Source organism: Magnolia sinica, chromosome 15, assembly GCF_029962835.1.
Source record: "Magnolia sinica isolate HGM2019 chromosome 15, MsV1, whole genome shotgun sequence".
Classification (NCBI taxonomy): Eukaryota; Viridiplantae; Streptophyta; class Magnoliopsida; order Magnoliales; family Magnoliaceae; genus Magnolia; species Magnolia sinica.
Genome location: NC_080587.1, coordinates 68170226 through 68189492, shown reverse-complemented (window position 1 = coordinate 68189492; position 19267 = coordinate 68170226).

Below are 19267 nucleotides of genomic sequence, written 5' to 3'. Positions count from 1 at the left end.
AGGGGGTGTTTGGATTTTAAGTTACTTAAGATAAACTATTTATGCGTCTAGGTAGCTTATCTTAGTTTTTACTTATTAAGCTGAAGTGATTAAGTACCTTTTAAAAAAAAAATTACTTATGATTGATTTTAAACTAAACTTATTTATTTCAAATAAGTTATCTACTGTCGTAGGTAGAAAAAGTAAATTATTTGGTGGTATCCAAATAGGCCTGAGAGAGAGTGAGATACGTTCCAGAATAAAGCCATATGACCGTATGTTCCATCACTCGGTCATTATGGTCGGAATATTTATTAATTTCTTTCCCCAATCAGTTGCTGTATTCGTTGGTTAATTTTTACTGATGATGTTCCGATATTTGTGATATTCTCAAAATAAGGATTATTCATTTTGATTCAGTCTTCATTTTCCTTTTATCATATGGTATGAAGATTTATGGACATGCATTCCAACAATCAGTGCCACACATTAAATCAAGATAAGCAATCCAAGTTATCACACCTTTGATAGCCTGTCTCTCTGGATTCACGCTTGACTTTATGAAACGTCAAAAATCAAACCTTATAAAACATCAAAAATCAATTCCATTTCTTTTCTTCCGTAAACCAGCTCACAAAAGTGACCTTAATCAAATGATCATAACTAACCAACAATTGCTATGGAAATAAATGTTCTACATTAATAATTGTAGTTAAGGTTTGCTCATTGATCTAGATTGTCCATCAAGTGGAGCCTTCTTTGATTTTCCATCACACACAAAAGTCACTTTGATTCATGACTAGGAAATGGCCAATTCATTTCACTTTAGAAAAGGCAACATCATTTGGGCCTCCTTTTGATTGCCCATCCCTCCTAAAATCACTCTAATATGAAGATGCTAAACGTATGATCTATAGATCTGAAATGAAAGTTCTTTCTCTATGATATGACAGCCGATTTGGGCTATCCATCATGTGGGGCCGCTATTGATTGCCCGTGCTACCGAAAAACTCATTTAGATCACATCATTCAAATAATCCAATTTTGTTATGAAAGGGACGATCCATATTATTATAATAGCTAGAAGAGGTCCATCCCTTCGAAAATTTACTTTAATGGTTGCAACCATCTAGTTGGTGGATTGGAAATGGACGGACCATATATATTAACTGGAAGGGTCTTATTAGTGTTTGGATCGTACGTCCATCATGTGGAGCTCACTTTTAGCACTTTGAGCTTGGAGAAGGATGGGAGATGGCTGCGCTATGGTGGTGTGAGAGAGGAGGGGAGAGAAGTGTCATAGAGGGTGATAAGGGGTATATGATTTTGTGAGTTTTTCCTATTTTTCTGAATTATTTCCCTAGATTATAGTTGCAGAAATAATTTAAATGAAAAGTTGGGAAAATAATTACCAGAAAAAAAAAAATTAAAAAAAATGAGACACTTAACAAACATAAAAACCAAAAAAGGAAAGTACCAAATACATTTTCTTGAGAAATGTGGAGAATCTTACTCACAAAAAAAATCTCAAAAACCAAACATACTCTTAGTGTTGATTACATTGTAATTTAAATCCCAATTTAGAATATATATATATATATATATATATATATAGGAAATGGTACTATAAGGTCGTCGAGCTGTGTGGACCTCACTGTGATGTGTGTCGAAAATCAACGTTGTGCATTTGATGCGTCATCTTTAGGTTATAAGATATCTCAAAAATCGTCCGTATACAGAACTTAGGTAGGCCATATCATCTAAAACCATGGGAAGACATGCCTAAAACATATAAAAGCACTTGGTAGGGCCTACATAAATTTTGGATGTGGCTGAAACACTTGGTCTGACGCCTCATCCAAGTGTGACACACACAGTGGATGGGATGGATTTGTGAACCACATCTTGGTGGGCTCAATAAATGATTATGAAGATTAACCCCTCTCAACTGTTGTACGTGGTGTGGCCAACCCAAGTCATGAATTAACTTGAGTTTTAATCCTTTGGCCCACCATGTAATGGTACATCTGACTAATGGGGTAGATGTTCAGCACATATCACAGTGGGGCCCACACAGCTCAACCCCACACACACACACACATATCGGAATGCTCAGCTGCGCACGAGCTCGCTCATGCACACGTTTTGGAGACCTCATCATAGATGATGTGACTCCGAAATCTTAATGGTCTATGTGAAGCAGCACCTCATTAAACCCCTCCAGGCCCAATTTTTTACTTTGATCCAAAACTTTGGTGGGTCATGAAAAATGAAAACAATTTCCTCTCTTCATTTGCATTTCTCTTTGCTATGGCCCAATGGAATTTTACATCAGGGTGAAAATTTGTCCCTTAAGCTTTCATGGGATTCCACATCACATGGACCGTTTGGATTAAACGCACATAACACGTGTGCAAAGGTAGCACATGCGTAGGTGCACAGGTGAGCATGCCTATATATATATATATATATATATATATATATCAAATGAGAAGATTCAGAGAATACTTGTCGTGAAATTTTTTCCTACCGGTCATGCAGATGGTAATGCCACTGCCTTTTCTCCCACCTTCAATTAGCGATCATCTCAATCTTCACGTATGAAATTTATAAGTGCCCGTGCATCAACCTTAACACTCTGCCTAAGTATCAAATAACTCCCCTAAGAAAAAAATACCATAGTTCAAAACCCATGAAGACGCGCATCAAAATGTCCAAAACAAACTCAAATTGATATGAGTAAATTCAATTCTTAATCATTATAAATTTTTATTTTTTTTTATTAGCTTGTTAGTACACCCCACTGTCAGATCACACTTCACTATTAGCCACCCCCACTAGCGATCGATACCAAGACCTCAATGTTGAAACCAGGTATCTTTCACTCAGTATACCACTCTTAATCATTATAAATTGTATATATGTGTAACATGAAAGGTAATAAACATTTAAAATAGTTGTAAACATCGGTTGTTCCATGTTTGCTCTTCTATTTTTATTTTTAAATAAAAACACTTCTATAAGTCCAATGACTCGTTGTTGTTGTTGTTTTTTTTGTTCTTCCCTCTCACGCACACATACCCTCATGCACTCACACAGTAGTGGAATTTCACCACCCATGCATACTCAAACCCTTGACCGGGTGTTGAAACTCCTAAGAGCCTACCACTGGAGCAAGCACAAGGACCCAATGACTTGGTTCGAGTCATGGTGAGTCACACAAGCTCAATTCAATGAGTTTCTTCGAGATGAGAGGACGAGATGAAGTCTCCCGGCTACTCAGCTCAAAACCTCACTGAATCAACTGAGTTTCCAGTCGAGTCAGCAAGTTTTATAACTATGGAAAATACAACCTTACCATTTTTATTTTTTTATTTTTTTAAACACACGCGCACACACCACCACACACTCACGCCGTAGTGGGATTTCACCACCTAGGGGTACTCGAAACCTCAACCAGGTGTTGAAACTCCCAGAGTCTACCACCAGAGTAAGAGAAAGGACCCAAAATATAATAACCTACCATGAGATCGTATGTAGTTCACTTGATTAGGTAGCAACCTCAGTGTATATATATACCAAAAATCATCATGTGTCAACGTGTCACCTCTTAGATGTGTCAAAGCCAAGGTGATCCTAGCCGTCTATCAATGGACATTTTCGTTGGGGGCACTCGCAATAACTTTTGTTGACTGCCCCAAAACCTGAAATTGCTCACATGGGTGGCAGGAAAATGTGTTTGGTGTAACTTTTGGCTAATGGCCCAGTCGACATATACGGCCCATCAATTGAATGGCCGAAAATTGATGATGAAGGTTTATAAACTGTTGTGGTGTACAATTTACTGTGCCCCTCTCTCACAACCACATAAATATATGCGGTCCACATACAAGGAGTTAGAGATATTTCTATCCACATGATTACAACTTTGGAGGAATGATTCCACACTCCACCTGAGTACGGAATATCATGTACATGTACCATTTGCTGTTACAGCATTGAAATTGTTAATATGTGGGGCCCACTTTTGTTGGAAGTCCACAAAAAAATCAAATCAAATTGACTGGATAAGCCAGCTGTTCTGTAGCTATTAAATGGATGGCTAAAAAGACATCAACGGTTGAGATTCAGTAAGTAAATATTCTAAAAATGGAAGTATCTGATTAATGTTATTTTGGGTGTTTACTCATCCACCGTAGAGTCTATGATTTGGACGGTTTGGATTGAGATATAATTGCACTATATATACATTCGCTTTGTGCATGCATCTATTATTACACCACACTCCTCAAGGGTATGCTTTTACTCCACCCACTTACCCTATGATTCAAGTACACGTAGAAAAAAGAATGATATGTCGTGGGACCTCCTCGATTGGAAAGCAGATTCAGGGCCTGTTTGGCCAGTTGCATTGGAAAGGATCAGGTGGGATGGGATTCAAAAACGGGATGGGATTCAAAAAACATAATTATTACCCGTGGCAAGGATTGTTCCTGTCAGCATGGGATAAGCTTAATTCCATGCTTTGTTTGTATTATGGTAGAACATTGATTGGATATACCCGCCATCATTTGAAACTATTGAGAATAACAAACATGTATTATATCTAAACTGTTCATTTGTTTTGTAACCTCATTTTATTGCAAGGGCCTAAAAATGAGGCGGATCCAAAACTTATGTGGCCCCAAAGAAGTTTTCAACAGTAAGTATTCAATCCCCATTGCTTTCTATGGTGGGATCTACTTGAGCTTTAGATCTATCTGATTTTTTGGTTCATACTCTAAAATTATCTCAAAAAATGGGTGGACGGTGTGGATATAGCCCACACATCATGGTAGGACCTACACAACTTGCTGACATTGAGTGAAATTAGCAAGGGACCAATTCGATTCCATCTGATCTACTTCCAAGCTTTTCCATTCTTCCCAAACATGGAGTGGAATTGGCATAGGACCGATGCAATTCCATCCCACCTAATCCTTTCCAATGCAACTGGCTAAACAGGCAGTGGGCCAGGGGTTTCTTGGGAACCACCCTGGTGTTAGATCCATTACTGTGGGGCCTACCTTGATGTATGTATTTTATATCCACTCCGGTCATCCGTTTTGCCATATTATTTTAGGGCATGAACAAAAAAATGAAGCATATCCAAGTCTCATTTGGACCACAAATAATAAACTATGGTGATGGAGTGACCACCGTTAAAAACTTTCTAGGGCTCACCTTAATGCTTATTTGCCATCCAACCTGTTGATAAGGTCACACGGACTTTGATGAAGGGAAAAGACAAATATAAGATTAATCAAAAACTTTTGTAGACCTCAATAAGTTTTTAATGGTCGGCGTTCAATCAACATTGTTTCCTGTGGTGTGGTCCACCTAAATTTTGGATCTGCTTTATTTTGAGCTCGTGCACGAAAGTGAGCTGGAAAAATGGATGGACAGTGTGGATATAAAACATATACATTAAAGTGAGCCCCACAGTCACAGATCCACCAAATCGGCTCCCCCAACTGGTGTCTGTCAGAATCTCCATAAATGATGATCCCGCAAGAAGGCAACATTCCATCCGCTGGATAATCCTGACCGTCTGATCAATCCTACGATCATATACCCACGTGATTCTATACATGAAAGACTATGTTATAGTGATCCAAACCGTTGATCAGACGTTTCCTCAAAATTATCCAAGAATGGAATACCCTATCCATTTCACAAATGGGCCACGATAATGGTTAAGTCAAAAGGGAGAAAAGATCAATAATCAACGGTTGAAAATATCCCCCATCCACGGGAATACCTTCAAAATAAAAGGATTGGATCATTCAAACATGATCATGCATGTACCGAATCCTACGGACATTTCCCCCAACACGTGAACGGTCTGGACCATCACATGGATGGGACAAATCCACCCACACGTGAACGGTCCGGACCATCAGATGGGACAATTCGAACTACATCTATGAATGGTTCGAGCCATCACATGTGGGTCACTGATGGCCATGTTTGTACGATGCTGATATTGGCAGGACACCAAATCAGGTGGGCCCGCGGGACACTGAACCTGGCCTACACGAACAAAATCCAATTTCAAGCGCATCCTATCTATAGATACTGTCTCGTAAAAACGCGACAGTGGAAATGAGAAAACCGAACAAAACGAAATGCATCCGCACCCACAGACAATATCATGATGCTTGCAGGCACTGAAATACAAAAGCTACTCGCGAGAGTGGAATTCTCCACCTGTTACCTACGTGGGCAAGATCTGAGCCGTTCATCTTCTGAGTACCACGTACATGTGCTCATAACAGAAATTGGGCTATACTGGTCATCAGGTGCGTAGCACATGGGTAAAAAAAAAATCCAAAGATTAGAAATAATTTGATGTGACACTACCATTTTTTCCTCCTAACATGCCACTTGTGCAGGACATCTGAGCCATTGAAACGATAGGCCCGACGGTGAAGATAATGAAAATCAGTCCAGTTTGGTCATCAGGTGGGCCACACTGTTGAACTCAATAGAAAATTGATCTTGACTCGGTACACAGGTGTGGACAACCTAACACGGGATCAACATGACTTTTCAATAATGGTGATCTTCATGATGGGTCCCATCATTTTCATGGTTCTGATTTCCTAAATAATTCAAGTGTTGGCAGGAAATTGTGGTACCTTGCCTGACCGCATCAGTCCTATTAAACAAAGATTCCCCGGTTGCACTGCAAGCTTTTCGGTAGTGAGCTTATTCGTGGGCCGGTTTGGAATATGGCAATCGATTGTATTGAATTGTATTTTAAGCATCCAATCTCACAATTGGGATCAACTTCTTATTTGGGATATATATATATATATATATATATATATATATATATATATATATATATAAAGTGAAACTTTTATAAAATGTTTTAAATCTATACGTGTAACATGGGTTTGATTGATCGATCACCCTAGTTGATTAATCAAGTTCATCCCAAATTATACAGATTGGTGTCTGGACAATTTTAAACGGCCTCGATCAATCGAAGTCTCAACTCGATCGATCAATGAAATTCGGAAATTATTTATAAACTCTCTCAATAATCTTAAATATGTTTGATTGCTCGAACATGGGAGCTCGAACTATCGAGGATGTGCTTGATTGATCTCGATCGTTAATCCTTAAATCAACGGTGCGCACAATTTTGCGTAATTGCGCGAATTATTTTCTATTCTAGGTGCGACACTATATATGTTGGTGTAATTGTGGGATTAGGGTATGCTAATCAAGGGCTAATCGTTTCTACGATTTGGGGAGGAGAAAACAAGAGTTTTCCGACATTATAAGTGATTATATCTCTTATTCTTTTGCTTTCATGATAATTCATTATCACTTTGTGACGTGGTTTTTTCGCACAAGGGTTTTCTAGGTAAAATCCATGTGTGCTTGTAATTACTTTGTTTACGTTTGCTTAATCTTATGTCATCCGAATTCAGGGTTTGCTTCTGTGGATTCCCAACAAGTGGTATCAAAAATAACATTGGGATTCAAGTTTGGATTTAAGTCATGATGATTAAGGGATCAAATGTGAAGTATGGAATTGTAACATCCCGTCCTACCAGCATAGTGTCCTGAGGTGTTCACGTAGGATTTTTCTTAGGACCATTCTTTTAAACCACTCGCGGTGGGGTATCACAAGTTAATCAACCTAGGATTAGGCCATTAGAATAGACCAGACGGGTCACGACAGGGCCCGGTGCGGGCCGTCAAGTCAGATGGCTCGTCTGCACTTAGCAACAGCCCGTACGGGTTATACCACGACGCGGGAAGGTCAGAAAATTACAAAAATTTAGAGAAGCATAGATCTCACTGGGCTTGGGGAGCCTCGCGGACCACGAATCCGATGGACACCCAGAAGTGAGATCTGACACTGGCTAAATGCACCCCACCAATGCTAGGATCGGAATCTGGTACTTGTAAATGAAATCGAGATACCAGGCTATCCAACTGTCGGATCTCTTTTACATTTACGGTGAAGGTCTAATGAATTTTCCTACACTCGTCCACAAACTCTGGGACCTGATTGAGGAGCAGTGACCGTTGATCACAAATCAAACCCGTACGACCAAACCCTAGATCCGATCGTCTCCAAATTTTGCATGGCCCTTCATCGGGCTATGGAGTAGTTATCCTATAAATTTCATGGCCAGAGGGTCACCAAAACCACTCCAATCACTGAAATGGCCCCTACAGGGCCATTTAAAGATCAGAACCGTTGACTCAAACCCCATAATCGTTTATCCGTTTGTTCCCAAATTTTATATGGCCCCTCCTTGGGCCATAAGGCACCTACCCACCAAATTTGGTGGCCAAGGGGGTGTTAGGGCCACCCCAACACCATAGGGAGTCCTAGAGGACTATTTTGAGAAATTGTGGAAACTTAAGGCCAAGGGGCCCAAGTCTAGGAAATAAATTCCTAACCCGTATCTCATAACTCCTACCACAACTACCATTGCCAAGGGAGTTAAGGGAGAGCAAAGAGGAAAAAGAGAGAGTGGAAGAGAGCTAAGGTGGACCCTAAATCAAGGTGGGGCCCAACGAAATCAAACCCCACAACTCCTCACCTCTTCTCCAAGAAGAACCCCTCATCCACGAGCGCCCTTTTCACTCCATTAATCATCTAAGTAAGATCCAACACCGATTTTCGTTAAAACCCATGTGATTGAGAAGGGATTTGCTTGGGTTCTAACATACAAATGTTGTTGTAGGGATTCCTGCCAATCAACCCCCGAAATCCACTCTCCTCGGTCGATCCCATGCCTTCTACAAATTCGAAGGTATGGACTATTGTTCTTAGGTGGCCTAGCACCAATTTTAGTACGAGCTTAATGATTTCAAATGCTTGGATGTTGTATTTGAAATTCTAAAGAAAACCCTAGGAATTATATGTTCGTTGAAATTGTATGGATGTGCATGCTTAGCTCTCAAATTTGGTGTTGATCTTACCCCTCACATGATATTATGTATGGATGATAGTATGCTCATGTTTGCTTGATTCTTTTCCCTCATATGTGGTGCTTCATTGTGTGTATGATTTATTACCCTTGTGCTCATGATTTCTTAAGATGAAGGAAGTACTTAACTTCCTCACAAACCCACACACTCTCACGTACCTTGTTTATTGATAACGTTTGCTTGCTTAGTAGGAGTATTCGTTTTGTATGGTTGAGATGCATGAGAACATGTTGATGATATGTTAGTTGATAACCTTGATAGTTGGCAGGTTATGGACCACCCTCACACTCTTGGGTTGGTTAGGAACATGAGGAGAGATGGTAGTTCCATCGGTAGGACTATGCTAGGGTTAGATCCGTGGGTTTGGGCGGTTGTGTTTGGGTGGTTGTAGTTCGACTACATGGGTCCCTTATGCCCGATGTCACTCATCTCATGCTCGCCTGATTCGTGCGATCTAACCTACTGTCTGACCAACCTTGTTTGTTAACCCTATTTGCTCACCTATGTATGGAACCTGATCCACCCTACAACCATTGTAGCCCATCAATAGCCCACTTGAAACTGGTCCACAGCCTTGTGAGCCGGACATGATGGAATGGGACACTGTGTCCGAGCTATCGGCCTATATTGGGGTACAGTGCCTCCCCGTAGTGACTACGAGCAATCCCTTTCTCTCGGCACTCCTCATGTGCTTGAAGTCAGGGATGAGGAACCCGACGGGATCACGGACCGCGGGGTCTCAGCCTCATGCATTGGGGGGTCTTGGCATCTCAACCAGTTTAGGGCATTGATACGTGGGGGTACCAGATTTCCCAACCTGCTGGATGAATGGACTTAACTAATAACTTGGCTAACACGATCGCATCACATCACATTAGTTAGGGTGGCGACTCGGCAATCGAGGTCACTCTGAGGGAGTGTTGTCATACGCGATCGTTAGATGGAGTCGCCCGAGGGAGCGTTGTGGAGAGGGCATGCATTATATCATTTATCATGCATGTGCATTAATAAGATTAGATAGGTGTTTATGATTGACTGGTTTTCATTAAGTTCCTATTATAATTGCTGCCTGTTATAACTTGAGACTAATAGCACCCACTGAGTTGATCACTCACTCCCACTCTAGAACAGTGTTTTAAAACACCAATCAGACCCGTTCATAGATGCAGGTGACTCAGGGCTGGAGGAGCTTGGCGAGGCGAGCTCCGAGGAGGAGGACGAGTTGTCCTACTTCCAGTTGATGGATGATTCACCGCCAGCTTGAGAGGCGGGATTGGATCACTGAGTAGGGGGCTCAGTTCTATTCTTTTGGACTCTCTATTTTTTTTGTGATTTTATTGGGTGGCGCCATATACGCCCCTTTTATTCTTTTACACATGTATATAGATATATGTTTGATCTCTTCATCTCAGTAGACTTGTGCGATTATGTTCATATTCCAGGAAATTTCAAGCTGCGCAATTAAACCGGATTAAATGCACATTAATAAAAATCGGTTATAAGTGACTCTCGGGAACTCGGGGGTTGAGCGTATGCGTGACCCCCGATTTTCAGGGCATTACAGGAATAGTGAAGTTCACCAGTAGAAACAACTTCGAACTATTGAAGGTTAAGACGAGAGGCCTCCTAGTTCAACAAGGGTTGTAACACACACTCCTTAGTGTCGAATAGCGCACAGTGTTTATGAGCGATGAAGAGTGGAAAGAATTGGATGAAAGAGCGAAAATCTCGGTCCAATTATGTTTAGCGGATGATATCTTTTATAATGTCTGTGATCAAAAGACCACTATAGTACTTTGGAAGAAGTTAGATAGCTTGTATATAGTGAAATCGTTGTCAAATTTGTTTGTATCTACAGATGGCAGAATGGTCAAATATTAATGAATACATCAACACATTCAAGTAAATCATTTACAAATTGACGAGTGTGGAAGTGAAGATGGGCAAGGGAGATTAAGCCCTGATTCTATCAAACTCTCTTCTATATTCTTATAATAGCTTTATAAATACAATGTGCGAAGGTAGAGAGACCATTGATGTTGAGGCTATCATCATAACCCTTCAATCAAGGGTGTTGAGAAAGAACGACAGTAACACAGGTTCCTCTACAAATGCGTTGGTAGCTAGGGAAAGGAATTCAGATCAGGAGAAGGAAAATTCATCGCATTCATGGTCCAAGTCTAAGGGAAAGGGAAAGATGAAGTGTTGGAACTATGAAAGATAGGGGCACATGAAAATGATTGTCCGAATCCAAAAGCCCAAAAGGGAGATAAAGCAGATGAAGCACCTAAGGAGGCCAACATAGTGGAATCGAGTATGGGTGTAACACCCTAAAAATTGGCACCCGAGTGCATAGACTCCGATCCCGAGTTTCCAGGTGTTAACTAAATGAAAATGCACATGTGGCCTCATTCAGATTTACATCAGTTCCACCCATGAGCAATCAAAATAGCGCAATTTAAATTCGCGAATCCAAAGCGAGGTAGAGATAATAAAAATAAATAAATATGGGGCCAACAGCAAAGATACAATTAAAATATGGTGTTCGCCCAAATGAGAATTATACAAATCACAATAATTGCAAGAGGAGCAGAAGAATATCTACCAAGCAGGAAGAAGCTAGAGATTTACTGGGCACCCCGAGTGCACCACCGAATGGTCCTATTGTTGAGTTATCTGCATATGTCAAATGGAAGGCATCAAACGCCAACATAGTAAAGAAATATCCCAAGATTGTTACTTGAGACATTTTAGTGATTAACAAGTTCACAACAAATATATATTAATACATATTATACACTCAAGCATGTTATCTTTAATGCACAATTATTAAACAAGTCACACATGTTACCAATACAACAAAGTGCAAGCAATGATTGCATAATAAACAAACATTTTCCTAATCTAGTTGGTGAGTATATTAATGCGACTATGCAATGATACATGCTCCTCACAATCCAACACTCCCTCACAAGCAACTTCTATGCCTATTTCGTAAATGACCAACACTCTCTCACAAGCAACTCCAACGCCAAATCGCAACGTCTTATTCTAATACATGATTAGCCAAGTGATTATTAGTTTCAGTTCATACAGCAGGTTGGTGAAGCTAGGATACCGACGTTATATCATGAGTCCTTAACCGGATCACATGGTTTGTTGCCGCACATAGCGACTCCTTACCAGTGTCCCTTAATCTAAATTTAGGTGTCACCCATTTATCTCATAAATGAACAATTTCAAAGGTACAATATGATACCTAAATGTATGAGGATCAACACAGTATAGGTCGTCACCCAAACCGAATATAATCACTTAGTTCCGAGGTGCGGGCTTGTCATATAAAACCAAAAGCACATAAGGAAATGGATCGTCACCCGATTCCTTTCATGCTCGGGTCGTTCGAACGGTACTTTGGCATAGAACCATCGATTGGATAATTTGACAGGGGCCATTCGAACAAGGACTTATCACTTTCATTAGTGTTTGATGGTCACTACGGGGAGTCTCGTCACCCCAGCATAGGCCGACAGCTCAGACATGGTGTCCCATACCACCATACCCGGCTCATGAGTCTTGGAATTATATCACTAATAGTTATGAGTAGACTAAATCAATGGTAATGGTGGTATCCCAAATTCTATTGAATGTTATACAGTCACCAAACACAAGAATGATCGAGCTTGCATTAGACTGATACGATCGACTACGGAGGACCCCGGGCAAACTAGCATTCGGTGCAAAGCATCCCACGTAGCTTCAACTACTGTCGATCGTCCGTGTTCAACTCTGGTCGGTGGTATAATCCTGGGATAGACTCCCTAAAGCGGGCTATCCATATATTTATATAATTTGCGAAGCTCGATCCACCGCAACAATACAATTCAATCATCCTAGTATTTCTAAGTATTCAACATTCAAGAATTTTTATAATATTAAGAGTTTCATGTCATCCAACATTTCATCGAGCATGTTATTAATCAAAAAATAAATAAATGTATTTAATAATTCTAAAATATCAAGTAGAAGCTTGGGAGTAGATCTTCACCTTTGAGTCAAAATCCTGGACTCGGATGCGGCCCTAGCGGCAGGAATATTGGGAAAAATGCTCCAAACCTAAATTAAAGCATAAGACAATCATTAATGACATGGATTTAGTCCTAATTAAATATTAAATAATAAATTATGGCTTAACTAAATCAATTTGGTTGATCCATCGACTCGGTTCAACAAATCGGGACTCGTAATCAGCGTATAATCGAAACTGCAATGGAATAGGGCCCGATTATGGTCCCTCAAGAGTATGGACCGCTTTAATTAATAATTATGACTTAAAGCCCTAACATACTCAATCCTAATATTAGATTTTGAAAGAATCAATGGAAATAAAATGGGGTTTCTAACCCTAATGGCTCAAAATGAAAGAAATGAAAGAAAGAAATGGAAAGACATGTAGGAAAATCTCTTACCTAGCCAGTGAGTGGAGAATCCAACCTAAAATCTTTAGATTTCATCCATGGAAGACATGAGATTGGTAATAGAGATGAGGTCTTACACGAATCCGGTGAGCACGGGGATTAGATGGTGTGATTCGGCACCGGGCCTCACCATCTCACTCATTCGTCTCTTCTTCTCCACTTCTTTCTTTCCTTGGATTTACAAATTCGTATGGGAGCAAATGAGACCCCCAAATGACCTATTTATAACACCAGATTTAGTACAAATGGCCTTAAGGGTTGGATTTTTACTATATTAGCCCCACGAGATTATGTTTCTACTCTTTGGGGGTCATTACAAGGCGTAGGGGTCAACACCCGCCCTAGAATAGTTGGCCCTAGTGATGATCTATGCATAAACACAATCGGCCTACCATTTGGATGTGTTGATCGACGAATACGATTAGAAGTCTGTTCAACGGTCACCGATGGTCGATCGGGGCCATGGTTATACAGATATGTTTGGAAAAATATCATTAGTCGGTACCCTGACTCTGGCCATGAATCGACGGTCCAAAAGCTACAACTTCATAAAAGAAGTTGTATATAATATAATATATTATATATATAATATATATTATATATTAGATATAATATATATATATATTATATCTAATATATATATACCTGTTGTGGTGGGCCCTACGTGGGACCCACCTCTGTTTTGTTTTAAAGAAAAAGAAAAAAAAAAGGAGGTAGCAAGGCTGCATGTATAGTAGCTCTTTTAAGTCGGCAAGCTCTACAGGTCCACGTGATGTATGTGTACTTTCAAGCTGTCCATATAGTGAGACCCACCTAGTGATTAACGTTAGCAAGTTCCATGGGTCCCACGTGATGAATATCTACATCCCAACCGTCCTGATAGTGGGATCCGCTGTTGGATAGTGTTTGGATGGTACTGATGCACTTGGACAAGTTTGGAAGGTGCTGATTTATATGAAAAATGTTTGGGTAGTGCTGGTCCTCATTGATGGACCATGAGCCCCATGGATTTATAGTGTACAATGTACATATGTTACACCTACCACTACTAAAATGATTTTGGTATGGTCCAAGCCACTTGAGGACCAATGGTACGGCCCATCATGATGCATGTGGCTCATGGGCGAGGCCCACCTGTTTGTATTGATAAGCCCAGATTCGTGGCCCATTTGGTGTATACGAGGCCCAAGTAGCGTGGCCCATTTGTTGTATATGAGGCCCACATGAGAGGCCCATCGGTGCGGCCTATTTGATTACATGTGGCCCATTTGTGCTCTAAATGGGCCCACTTGATTTGATTCGGCCCATTTGAATTAGCCCACTTGATTTGATTCGGCCCATTTGAATCAGCTCATTCGAATTGGCCCATTTGATCGGCCCATCCAATTGGCCCGATGCAATATATGTGAGGCCTATGAGCGAGGCCCAATGTGATGTATATGTGGTCGTTGCATTGTATATGAATTCTTTATATAGGCCACTCCTTGGGAGCAATATTGGTTAGATGTCCATATTGATTGGCAATGATGGTTAGATGTCCTCATTGTGACCTTTCTTTAGGCCTTGTTAGGCCCATTCTCTGCATGGGTTAACCCAAATAAGTGGGACCCATTTGCCGTATGTGATTGATCGATTCCTATTATCGATTCCAATTATTAGTTTCGATTTTTGAGTATGTGTCAACATAATATCATGATACATGTTCATACGCATCATCTACATGCTTGTGATAAGATGAGTGATTGATCATAACACATGCCATTGGGTAGATTGTTATGGACTCCCTGGTAAGGGGAGTTGCCTACATGAGCACGCGATACGCACAGGATTACTACATGATTGAATAGTGTGATTCATGCATTCCGCATTGTGTGACATGGTTACTATACGCCCTAACGAGATCAGGGTTATAGCCTCCACAGGCCTATCTTGGTTGGCAGGATTGGATACCGAAAATCTTATTCTACATGGGGTGCTATAAATATCCCTGGGTGAAAGTTCATAAACTCTTATGGTACTAGGAGGTTGCTCCAACGTCTAAACCGAGTGAGTACATAAGCGCCGAGTGCCAATTACCAGAAGGTCGCACTTTCTACTGTGTTGTGGTCGGTTGGAATGGGGTACGGCTTTACCAACCCAATAGGAGGGAGCAAAGCTAGGCTGAGTTTGACCAGCTCGAGGAATGGGTCCGCTATCGACGAGCCGAGCCCGATATTAGCAGGTGGATAGTGAGGTCTCTTTTACTCGTCTTATTACGCGCGATGGGGCGGCAATCTGGTTTGGAGTGTATTAGACCCCAGTTATATTCCAAAGTTGAACTATATTGATATATGGACTCATATGAGGAATTGTATGCTTGAGCTGCATCTCTCATCGCATGGCCTTGGTATGGTCAACATCGTTCATACCTTGCATCGCATAGCCTTGGTACAGCTAATGGTATCCATGGATTCATCAGTATATTTCATATTACTCTGATACTGCATAATTGTATTACTACCTTGTGCACACACTTTCACCACTCTCTAAGCTTTCTATAAGCTTATACACGACCGTTGCGTGCAGGTGATGTTGGACCGCAACAGCGCTGAGGCAGGAGCGCATAGCAGATCATCTTGGAGTTTTTGTCCATTATCATTGTATTTCCCTTTATGCTCATTGTACTTGTAAGTTTTTTATCATAGTGGAAATGTGATGGAATTTTTGGTTGTTGTTTGTGGGTTATGCCTTTGGTTATGCTTATTATAAATCAAACTGACGTTGAAAATTCTCCTCGTAGTATCCCAGGATTGGAACCTGGCGAATGGGCGCTGGGAGCCCAGAATGGGATACTACGGAGGCTGTCGGCGCTGGATTCAGCGATCGAAAATTTTGTGAGCCCACTTTTCGAGTTTGGGGCGTGATAATACTAGCCCCACGGGATTGTGTTTCTACTCTTTGGGGGTCATTACAAGGCGTAGGGGTCGACACCTGCTGTAAAATAGTTGGCCCTAGTGATGATTTATGCATAGACACAATCGGCCCGCCATTTGGATGCGTTGATCGACGGATATGATTAGAAGTCTGTTCAATGGTCACCGATGGTCGATCGGGGCCGCGGTTATACAGATATGTTTGGAAAAATATCATTAGTCGGTACCCCGACTCTGGCCATGAATCGACAGTACAAAAACTACAACTTCATAAAAGAACAAAGTAGCTAGTTTCACTTAAGTTACAGATTTTCATATAAGGTTTCGCACAACCCAAGCACTCACCTTATGAGTCCAAGTTGAGCGATTCGAAGCATGATATCGGTTCGATGTTCCACGATGGAATTGAATATCAAAATTTCTTGTGAGAAATGATTAGGGTTTGGATTAGCTAAGTTCATAGTGTAGACTATTTGCAACTAGCGAAAATGATGATTCGGTCATAATTACCCTAATTAAGAACCCTAATTCAACTATACTTAAAACTACCTAATTTAGTAAAATATACTAAAATAAAAAAATTAAATTTAATTATATAGGATGATTCCTAGTATGATTAGAAGCAATTTCTAAGAAGATGCCAAGTATAAAAATTCTAAGATGAAAAAGATAAGCGCGGTCCATTAACAACGTGTACTTGTAGAAAATTTTCAGTTTCAATAGTTCTATTTCATATAATATTTTTTGGCACTTCTAATTACTAAATTATTTTTATTATTTTTTTAGTAGCTCATCATCAAAATTATACTTTATCTCCACCAAATTTCATTAATTTTCGAGTTCAAAAAAAATTTCAAAAATTCTGGAAGTACTAGCTGTTCAAAACTAAGATTTTTGGTACAGTTTCCAAAATTTTCTAAAATTAACCTTTTTTAAATATTTTTATTTTTTATTTATTTTTATATGAAACTAGACTCGTTAATCTTCAATATGGCTTTTAAATCCCTCAATCGGAGTTGTAAATCAAAAGATATGAATTTTTGAAGTCAATGCATCGAAACTGTCAAAATCCGAGAGTACAAAAAGTTATTGACCAGGGGGGCACGGTGGAACCGTCCCCTGCTGTCCATTTTCCATGGTGGCACCTCCAATTGCATGGTAGCACCTCCCAAGACTGTCCCAAAATGTATCTTTTTGGTCTATGTGCCGCCAAGGTCAGTCCCCACTCTTTAAAGTTCAAATTTTTACTCTTTGGGTAGTTTTGGTGGACCCCACATCATCCATTTTGATCTCAAAAACGTACGAATGCATGCTCAGACATGCGCTCAAATCATTAAAGCAAAGGTAACGCCCAAGGATATTCAACTCCAAGTTAGTAAAAATCTGAGACGTTACAATGGGTGTGGACATTAGCGATGTTCTGACCACATCTAAATCCAGCTATCTTAGTAATGAGTGGATTTTGGATACTAGGGCATCATACCACATGACCTCGCATCAGGATTAGTTCACCACATACATCGTACGTGATGGTAGGCAGGTTTTTATAAGTAATGGTATTGCCTGTAAGGTCGTTGGAATTGGATCAGTGCTCATCAGGATGTTTGATGGGATGGAACGCATTATGATAGATGTGAAACACGTTCCTGATTTACGAAAGAATCTAATCTCTCTGGAAGCTCTCAAGGAAATTGGGTGTAAATTCATTTATTTGATCATGTCCTAAAGATTTCAAATGGAGCACTCCTAGTGATGAAGGCACATCGAAACAATAACCTTTACAGTTTGATCAAGAATACCATATCAGGCAAAGCTGCAGCGTTTATGGCAGACTCCACATCAACACGTTTGTGGCATGCATGTCTGGGCCACATAAGTGAGCATGGCATGAAGGTAATTTTTTATTGTTCCTTGATTCCTGTACTTAAAACGTTGATTTTGATATATGCGAGCACTATATATATGGTAAACTGTAACGCCCCAAATTTTGGGGGCCGAGTAAATACTCGACTCCTGATATCTCGGGTAAAACTTATGCTTTATGGAAGCAGGATTCTATAATTCGTTTCACCTGGCATTTGAGCAGTTTATAGAATTAAAACAAACTATGTAATGTACCCTGGAATAAACATAAATTTTAACGTAAGTAATTCAATTAACAAGTAAAATACGTCTATCTAGAGTACGGGGCTACAGCTAAGAAAAATTTACAATTTCAAAAATATAAAATATGTCGACTCTAAAATCTCATCACTGACCCTAAGGAGACATATAATGGCCTGCCTAGCAGTTGGAAATATGAGAGCTCCTCCTCTTAGTCTACAGATGCCTCCTCCAGCATGTCAGACTCCATGATACCTGCATTTATGATAGGGTATGGTTAGTGTTTTAAAACACCGTCCCAGAGTAGGAGTGAGTGATTAACTTAGTGATTTCATTAACATCAAGTTACACAAATTATCAATTCCACAGGCACGATTAATGAAAAGCAACATAAACATACAATCCCTAAATACTCTTGTTAATGCACGTGTATGTTATTATGATATAATGCATGCCCTCACAATCCAACACTCCCTCATAGCGACTTCAACTCCTCATTCGCAAATGGCCAACACTCCCTCATCATGCGACCTCAACTCCCGAGTCGCCACAACATATATTGATGCAATGCGATAAGTGATCATATTAATTGAGCATTTAGTTAGTCCATTCATCTAGCCAGGTTGGGGAAGCTGAAACACTTTCACTAAATCAATGGCCCTAACCTAATTATTAGGCTCGAGGCGGCCGTAGCGACCCCGTACTTGTGATCCTTAATCCATATTAGGGTTTACCACCTAGATGATAACTCTTCAATCAATGTGAAGCTAACACTAGCCTAACCGATCACTC